The following is a 9,751-nucleotide window of genomic DNA, read 5'->3' as shown; positions in this document are numbered from 1 at the left end:
ATCAAACACCAATAATGGGTTCGAAAAACATCCTAGTGTCGATAAAAATGTAAAAAGGGATAATAAATTTTCACAACCTAAACACCTTGAAAATAGACCATTCAATAACATGAAACCATCTTCAGATCGTACAAAAATTGTTCCCATGGACGTCGATCAATCCTTACGGTCCAATATGAGAAACAAAATTTTCTCGCATACAGCCGAAGAAGATGACGGAAAAATAATATCAGAAGAATCCGATTCAGACGAAGAAACCGATAATGAAGAAGATGTAAATTTTCAAATTACTGCAAACTTAAACCCACCGAGTTAAACGCAATTAACGGACTACCCTTCTACACAACAAAATTAAATGGCTCAAACATCAAACTTTTAGTAGACAGCGGAGCGAACAAAAACTTTTTAAATCCAGAATTAGTTCCACTAACTCAAAGAGTGAAATGCGAAACAATCACCATAAAAAATAAAAATGGTAAGTTCAAATCACAAGAATGCACATTCATAACCATTCTAGATAAAAAATTAAAATTTTACCTTTTCAAATGTCATAATTATTTTGACGGAATACTCGGATACGAATCACTCTCCGATATGGAAACACTAATTGATACAAAAAATCATAAACTTATTCTACCCGATCGTACAATCGACTTAGAAATAAGAACATTAGAACCCCCTTCAATTACATTAAATGCTAATAATTCTCAAATTATAAAGCTTCCTGTTTCTCAAACAAAAGGAAACATTTTTCTTCCAAAAGACATTCAAATAAAAGATGCAATAATTCCTTCAGGCGTTTATAAAGCAAAACAAGGATATGCTAAAGTTCTTGCCAGGAATTACGGCGACACATTAACATTTCATTGGACTAAACCAGCAAAAACATATGAATTAGACAAAATGATCGAAATAAATCACATGAGCACACACCCATATAATGACCATCCGCAAAATTACATAGCAAATCTCGAAAATTTAATTCGCACCGATCATTTAAACAAAGAAGAAAAACATAAACTTTTCGAAATTCTTAAACAAAATCTAGGCATCATCCATCAAGAAAAAGAAAAACTTTCATGCACCACCGCTATTAGACATCGAATAAAAACTAAAGACGATATACCCATTCACACAAAAACTTATAGATACCCCAATATTCATAAAGCAGAAGTGAATAGGCAAATCGAAGAAATGATTGCTGACGGTATTATCCAACATTCTATATCCCCATGGACATCCCCAATCTGGATAGTCCCTAAAAAATCAGATGCAAGTGGAAAAGAGAAATGGCGCATCGTGGTTGACTATAGAAAATTGAATGAAAAAACGATCGATGATCGATACCCTATTCCCAATATAGAAGAAATTTTGGACAAGTTAGGTAGAAGCATGTACTTCACTACACTTGATTTAAAATCCGGTTTTCATCAAATTGAAGTTGATAAAAAGGATAGACCAAAAACAGCTTTTAGCACAGAAAAAGGACACTTCGAGTTTATACGAATGCCCTTTGGCTTGAAAAACGCACCTGCTACTTTTCAACGAGCCATGAATAATATTTTAGGTGACCTTGTAGGAAGAAACTGTCTCGTATATCTAGATGATATTATTATTTTTGGTAAATCACTCCAACAACATTTGGACAATTTGAATAAAGTGTTGAAAAAATTAATTGAATCAAATTTAAAGGTTCAATTAGACAAATGTGAATTTTTAAGAAAAGAGTGTGAATTCTTAGGACACATCGTAACTCAAGATGGCATCAAACCCAATCCAAACAAAATAGAAAAAATATTGCATTGGCCCATACCAAAAACAACAACCCACATTAAAGGCTTCTTAGGAATCCTTGGTTATTACAGAAAATTCATAAAAGATTTTTCAAAACTGACCAAACCTCTCACAAAATGTCTTAAGAAAGGTTCTAAAATAACACATAATGACGAATTTATAAATTGTTTCAACGATTGTAAACAAATGCTCACTACTGATCCAATTTTAAAATATCCTGATTTTAGCAGAAAATTCATTTTAGAAACAGACGCAAGTGACTTCGCCCTTGGCGCTGTACTTTCACAAAAATTCGAAGATGGTAAGGAACACCCAATCGCTTACGCTTCTAGAACGCTTAACGAAACAGAGTGCAACTATTCAGCTACCGAAAAAGAGTTACTCGCCATTGTTTGGGCAACCAAGCATTTCCGACCGTACATTTTCGGAACAGTTTTTGAAATAAGAACTGACCACAAACCTCTTGTTTGGCTAAGACAGAAAAATGATTTAAATAGAAGACTTCTTCATTGGAAACTGGCCTTGGAAGAATTCGAATTTGAAATTAAGTATAAAAAAGGTACTCTTAATGGAAATGCAGATGCACTATCCCGCATAACGGAAAACCCTGCTTTAACACCCGAATTAAATGCAAATACTGCCTCTAACAATACTGACACTATGACGCAACACTCAGCAGATACTAATGATGACGAATTCATCCCAGCAACTGAAAAACCACTAAATGAATTTAGAAATCAAATAATACTAGAAGAAAATAATAATGATTCTCGAGAAGCAATTACACTTTTCGGAAATTATCATAGAATAACAATAAAAACACCCCTTTTTGGACCAGCTATGTTGATCAACATAATCAAAGAATATGCATCTCCCAAATGTGTTACTGGCATTTGTTGCAGCGAAAAAATCTTACAAAACTTACAAATTATCTACAAAAACTATTTCTCTCGCGCAAAATCGATCAAACTATTTTGGACAAAAACAATTTTAGAAGATGTAACTGATGAAATTGACCAGGATTTGATTATTGAACGACAACATAATGCAAACCATAGAGGAATTATTGAGACCAAACTACATATTGCTAGAAAATATTATTTTCCAAACATGAAAACTAAAACTACTAAATTTATTAACATTTGCAAAATATGTCAAAAAGCTAAATATGAAAGACGCCCATATAAACAAAAATATCAAATTACTGCCACTCCTAAAAAACCTTTGGAAATCGTTCATATGGACATCTTTATAATTAGTGATAAACATTTTCTAACCCTTTGCGATAAGTTCTCAAGACTAACCATGGCGATTCCTTTACAATCAAGAAACGCTATACATATACTAAAAGCACTAACTCAATTCTTCGCTAACGTTGGAAGACCTTGTTTGCTTGTGATGGACCAAGAATGTTCGTTTAAATCCACCACAATCAAACAATTTCTTGAAGAAAATAATGTAGAATTCCATTATACAAGTGTTGGTCAATCCTCTTCAAATGGAACAATTGAAATTGTCCATAGAACAATAAGAGAATTGCACAACATAATCTCACTACGAGATTCTACAAAAAATCTATCAACTACTTCAAAAATTAATTTGGCAGTCTCAATTTACAATGATTCTATACACTCTCAAACAAACATATCCCCTAAAGAACTATTTTTCGGCTTCAAAAACGAAGATCCTATCCCTGAGGACCTTCAAGAAAGAATTAAACAAAAAGAGGAACTTTATAGAGTGTATGCCACAAAACAAAAAGAAAAAAAATCCAAATACATAGAAAAATTAAACAAAACACGAGAAGAACCAGAACTATTCAAAGACAATGACACGATCTTCGAAAGGAAAAGAAATAATTTAAAACACGAAGAAAGGTATCGTGAAACGAAAGTTTTCGATAACCTAGTTACAAATATTTTAGACCGAAATGGAAGAAAAATTCATAAATCAAAATTGAAAAGGAAACGAAAAACCTAACATACCATTTAAATTCTTTCTCATCCTTACGGAAATCACAGCTGAATACTATAAAAAACTAAAAATGAAATTTGGAATGATTCATTTCCTCATAATAGTTTTAACAAATTCAAAACTTATAACAGTAACAATTTATAGAGACTAACCTTAACTATATTCAGAATTTAGCCAATAATATTAGCCTAACCAACCATCTTAAGGACACCTTAGACTATAAAATCCTATTAGCTTATAAAAAAAAAATGAGGAAATATAAGACCTAGAAAACAAAAGAGAGGCATAATAAATGCAGTAAACCGCAGATCAGAAAACACTTAGAACATTCAGAATTTAGAACATTCAGAAAACAAAACCATATCCAACATTAACGCTCAAGTTAGAATTAATTCCGAAATAGAAAAATCAGTGAACAAAATTACACAAACTCTAAAAAAAAAAAAAAAAAAAATCGAAAATTAAATGAATAATCAGATAAAAGATCAGATCAGATCAAATGAATAATCGTAAAAACTGAAATAGAACAAGTAAATCTTATCCTGAACATTGATAATATTGTACAACTGTAGAAGACATAGAAGAAGAGACGGATGTAAAATTTGTAGCCAAACATAAAAACACCATTTTCAATGTTAACGAGGAGTGCACGATTTGCAACAACCCACAACCGCTAAACGACAAGTGTATCTCAAATATCATCAGAAATCATCCATCTAAATGTACCACCACCACGAGCTCCGAGCATACGATAATACGAGAAATGAAACCAGGAGTCATTCTAATCGATACCACCCTTGGAGTGCCAGTCATTGATTCATGTTCAAACAGCCAAATAATAGCAGTACCCACACTAATTGAAACCGGCAATTGCACCGTAAAAATCTTAAATAGCACATTTACTGCGCATATTGATGTGCTAGACCAAGAAGACTACTTCATACCCTTAACTGGCAGCAAAACAGAAATAACTCTTAACAAGCCAAGTATACAAGATCTGCACACAATGCATATTAGTAACATACATCAACTCCATACAATAACACTCCGCTTACGCACGCATACAATTGCAGGAGGGATATTAATTGTTGTTCTAACAGGCTTTCTTATAACTGCATTTTGCATCTACAAACACAAAACCAAACATGCAGAGAAGAAAATGTCTACCGAAGCTATTCACAACATCATCCCACTGCAAACGTCGGTAAGTCGATCGAGGACGCTCGACGTTTAAGGAGGGAGGAGTTATGTACACATGCGCTACGCGCTATGATACAGGTGCTGAGTAAGAAAACGGTCGCAAGCGAGCCATCGATGTTACTCCACGCGCGGAGTCAAGTTCCAACGGGAACTCCACTGGAAGCAGGTTCCCACGACCAGGTGTGGTGTCGTATGTTCAGACGGATCGAGGCAACATGATCATCATAAACGTGGACGACAACGTGACCGGCAAACCTGGCAGCACCGAAAACACCAGCCTAGCTAAATAGTACCGAATCCAGAAGTTAGCTTTAGTCTTAGTTTAGCAGTTCGCAAATAAAGATCCCCAGTAATGTTTTTTTAAAACTTACTCCGGGCTATCGTAAACATAATTATGGTTACAAAGTACTTGCATCGCTCTCGGTATAAGCTTGCCTCTTCACCATCTTACGGCAGTGACACTGTGTTTCAGTTGCTGTGCGCACGGGAACAAGAAACAAGCACATCGCGCTTTGATTGTCATTGCAAAAGATTGCGCGTAAAACGCAAATCGTTTGAAAACGAAAAGCTTTTAAATTTTATCACTTTGATCGGTTGTGTGCAGCATCGCGTTCGGTCACAAAACTGCCCAAAAACAAAGTTTGCGAACCGTGGATCAGTTTGTGTAACCACTGTTTTTAAAACTACCCAAGACAAGGTTCTGCTTGTGTCCCACCTCTCTACAAAATACATTGCAAGTGGAGTCTGATTCGGGACAAGGCTCCCGTGTTTTAGCTACTCACACTGAAACCGTAGCAAAAATCATAAAAATGATAATAAAATAACGGCAATAACAGCCGAAGTGGCTTGGTTTGCCGTTAGCTTGCGGAATGCCTGTGACCCCACCATGCCAAAAGGTACTGTTTCGAGACACCGTCTTGTTTCCTTTACCTCCGCTGCTCAGCCGCTTTCCTCTGTTGCTCTGTTGAGACTATGAACCAAAGGATGTAGTGCATGTGCACCACCGGCAGCCCGAGCGTCAGTACCATTGTGTTGTCCATTTTATGGTTTCAGAAGACAGAATGCGTTGGAGCGTCCAATATTACTGCCCCAATCCTGTCGCACGACAAAGTAGTAATCGTTTTCGGTTCTCAGGATGGAAATGAAATTTTCAAAATCATTCCAAACTTCGCAAGCCGTCCGGGGAGTGGGCCAACGGGATGAAAGGGCGTTTGAGAAAAATAAATATCTATCCATCTACCAAGCAATACACCATCAAATATCCATTCGCGTGGATGCCACTTACAGCGTGAGAGCAGGAGCAGCGGGTAAGGGGTACTTTATTTTTTTACAGACGGCATTAAACGCATTCCAACGATGCTGTTGTTGATTCTGTCTGTTTGCAGAACGGGACGGGGCTGTCATGCGACACAAACCGAAACGCGAGTGATGAGTTAAGAATGGTTTGTAAGATGGCAGCGAAAAAACAAAACCCATCGGCGACGCCTGTGCGACTGGTTTATGCTGCGAAATCATCCGGTTACGATGAGCACGATCAGTAAAATATGGCAGTTAAGATAAAGGCACTGAAAATGAGCACGATAAATGTGGCAACAATCGCACGCAGAAGTCGTGCGGGAAGGTTTGAGGGTTTTTTTTATAATAATAAAAAGCTTTTAACACATGAATGGTGATGAATTCAGAATGAAGTTTGTGTCGGTATTCTGTTTTTTTTTGTTGGTAAACGTAATAAGTAATGCAAAATTAAGCAAACCATACCTTCAAAAAGATTGTCAGAAAAAGGTATCGGCTGGGAAAGCCAACCTTTTACAACAGCGACATATGGCATTACAACGGAATAAAATTTACATTCACTTGTTTACCTTCACGTTAGCCTTCCGGCAGAGCCTTATTCAATGCAGACTTCATCGGTATCAGCTGTTGCACCGTGCAAACCTGATGGAAAACGGACATCCGGGTTTATTTTTGCCATTTTTATATTTTTACAGAATGATCTCCATGGATGAAGGTGTGCGTTGAACATGATTTGGCAGTTATAAACTTAATTCAACATTTGTTGCAAATTTCACATTGTATTCATACATAAATATGAACGAATTTCATATTAAACGAATTCTACTACTCTTTACATTTAAACCATAATTTAAGTAATAATCAGGGAATTAGTTATAACGATTGCCACGTAAAACAAGCCTTAATGATTAATTGTAGTTTTTTTTTATAATTGAAAGAGAGTTGAATCACTAACTATTACCATAAAAAGCATGCATGCTAATCAACGGCAACTCAATTCGAATTTCTTGACCTATTTCGTGAGTTTAACACAGTTTCCATAAACTTTGTCTGATTGTCCTTGTATGTTATGGTTTTTTCTCAGAAGAGTTTTACCTCATATTTTGGATAATACCCATAGTGCCTAATTTTGCAATCATTAATGGATATTAATAGCTTCAAATATCAATGACAACATGAACAGCAAAAACATGTTCTTGAAAAGAGTTGTTGGCATGCTTGTTTTGGAAGCAAAGTTTAGTAAAATTATAAAATATGACCTATGTAAAATGATGAACCATAACTGATCTTTCAGAATGTTGATGCATCAAAAGTTAAAAAAGAGCTCCTTATTTAAATTAAATTGTTACGGTTTCTTAAACATAAGTACGACCAATAAGGTAAAACAATATGCTTTACAATACGCCTATATTGTATTCTTTTTTTAATCTTTTGTGAGAGGTTTTCGATCCACCGTTAATTTTTAAACAAATAATTGTTTTATAGAACAAATATTGTTTTAAGTGCTCCTTGAGACAACTTCTAAAATTGTTTCAGGCAAGTATATGATAAAATCTATGAAGTCAAAACTAAAAGGATGTAAGTCAGTAACGTGACCTAAATATAATAATGAATATCTTTGGTTGCTAACTGGATGAGTTATAATGCTTTTTGAATTCATGGTATATATTCACGAGGAATAGAATTTAACAACTTCAATCATATTTACAATATCGATTTGTTTTTAAATAGTAGGAAGGCTGCAAATATTTGTAGCGATTTGTAATTTGCATGCTAGAGCAAATCAAAAGCACCAGCCGCACATCTCATTAAAAAAATATGCTCAGTCGTTATGAATACATCTTTTATTCCACCCACGGGGAATAAATACTGCTGGGAACAGTAAAACGGTATGTGCTAGAGAAGGAAGTCAATCGATGCTTATGTTTTGTCAGTAGTATTTTAATTGGATCGAGAAAGAATGTACTTCCCTACGCAATAAATAAAAGAATTTTTTGATTATGATTATGGTTCTTCCTCAAATGAAACGCACTTTCGAACAAGGCCCGAGGGTGCATTGAGTGAATGATGGGAGAGAATATTGAGAAAGAATAAAGCTAACATCAGTTATGCAATGGGCATATTTATATTAGATTGTTATCGGAGAGCAATACATTTAAACTATGACCTTTGAACTGGGTCAAGTAAATGCAACCAAAGGTAAACGGACTAAATGTCCAAATGTAGTCTAATGACTGTTGAAAATTGTTCAAGACATAACACTACGATCGGTGCTAATCAAGCAGCTTAATGTGCAGTAATATTTCAACAATCGGCTATCGGAATGGTAAATGGAACGATGATACAACCCATGACATCCATCCGGCGGTTTTTTACCATTAGTATGCGACTGGATTACAGGAATGTCTGTACCGGTTAACGGGCGAGTGCATCGAATCGATTCATGCGACAAGTGGAAAGCGTTATGAAATATGCATGAGTCGTTTAGCATTACTCAAATCAGAAAAAAACGAGCATGAGGCTGCCCAGTTTTCTCTGTTTCGCTTGAAACGAGGAAGGCGCTTGATCTCCCCCAAATCTTTGCCCGTTCCACGTGCTAAATCGTTCGCAAAAAGTTCATGAATCGCATCCAAGCGTACTGCCGACGTACGATTCAACAAGCTTTTAGCCCGTTGGCACTGTCGGCCGAGCATGGGCCGAAAGGCGAAGCCAAATAAATATAAATTTTCAATAAAACATATTGATTGTATTTCGGGAAAAAATCGTTCCAACCAAATGGCAAGATACAAAAGGTACCGGATGAAGAAAGCGAAGGGAAAATGCTAACGCTGCGCTTCAGACTCAGGCACACATGCAGCTCGGTGGGCAGTGTTGCGGAAGCACGTGGATGGAAAGATGGCTTGCCCACCTTCCCACCGCCTTGATACTCACTCACCGATGCGCCGCTTCCGGAGTGGATTGAGTTTGGAAATCAAATAGTAACCGATTTGCTGCGTTTACTTCATTTTATTCTCCATCTGGATCTATTTTCGATTTGGTTGCCAGTTTAATCATATATGTGTGTGTAAAAGAAAACACACATACACCTGCATGATCTGCGCTTTGAATCAAAGGCCGTGTTTTCTGAGACGACTGTCGACGGTTGCAGGCTGGCCCAAAACATGGCGTACCAAACGAACAGGAAACCGGAAGTCCTGCAACGTTTTGATGGTGCCACTGGCCGCCCTCCTTTCCACACACCGGCATGTCGTAAGTTGGCTAAGCTCGGTTTTTATCTTCCCTTTGGCCCGGCAATGTCGAGTGTATTTATGTTTGAGCTACATTTTTACACAGATTTTATTTTATTTGTACGCCAGTTATTTTATGCTTCGCTTCCAGTCAATCGGCAAATTCTTGTAGCCCTCGGGGACAAACAAAATAAAAAAAAAATGCAAGCAAAAGCGATGAACGGTGGCGGGAGTTGTGTGACCTTAGCCTCATGATTCTTGTA

This window comes from Anopheles gambiae, chromosome 2 (assembly GCF_943734735.2).
Source record: "Anopheles gambiae chromosome 2, idAnoGambNW_F1_1, whole genome shotgun sequence".
NCBI lineage: Eukaryota > Metazoa > Arthropoda > Insecta > Diptera > Culicidae > Anopheles > Anopheles gambiae.
The sequence above is the reverse complement of the archived record's forward strand: the minus strand, read 5'-3'. Positions refer to the sequence as shown.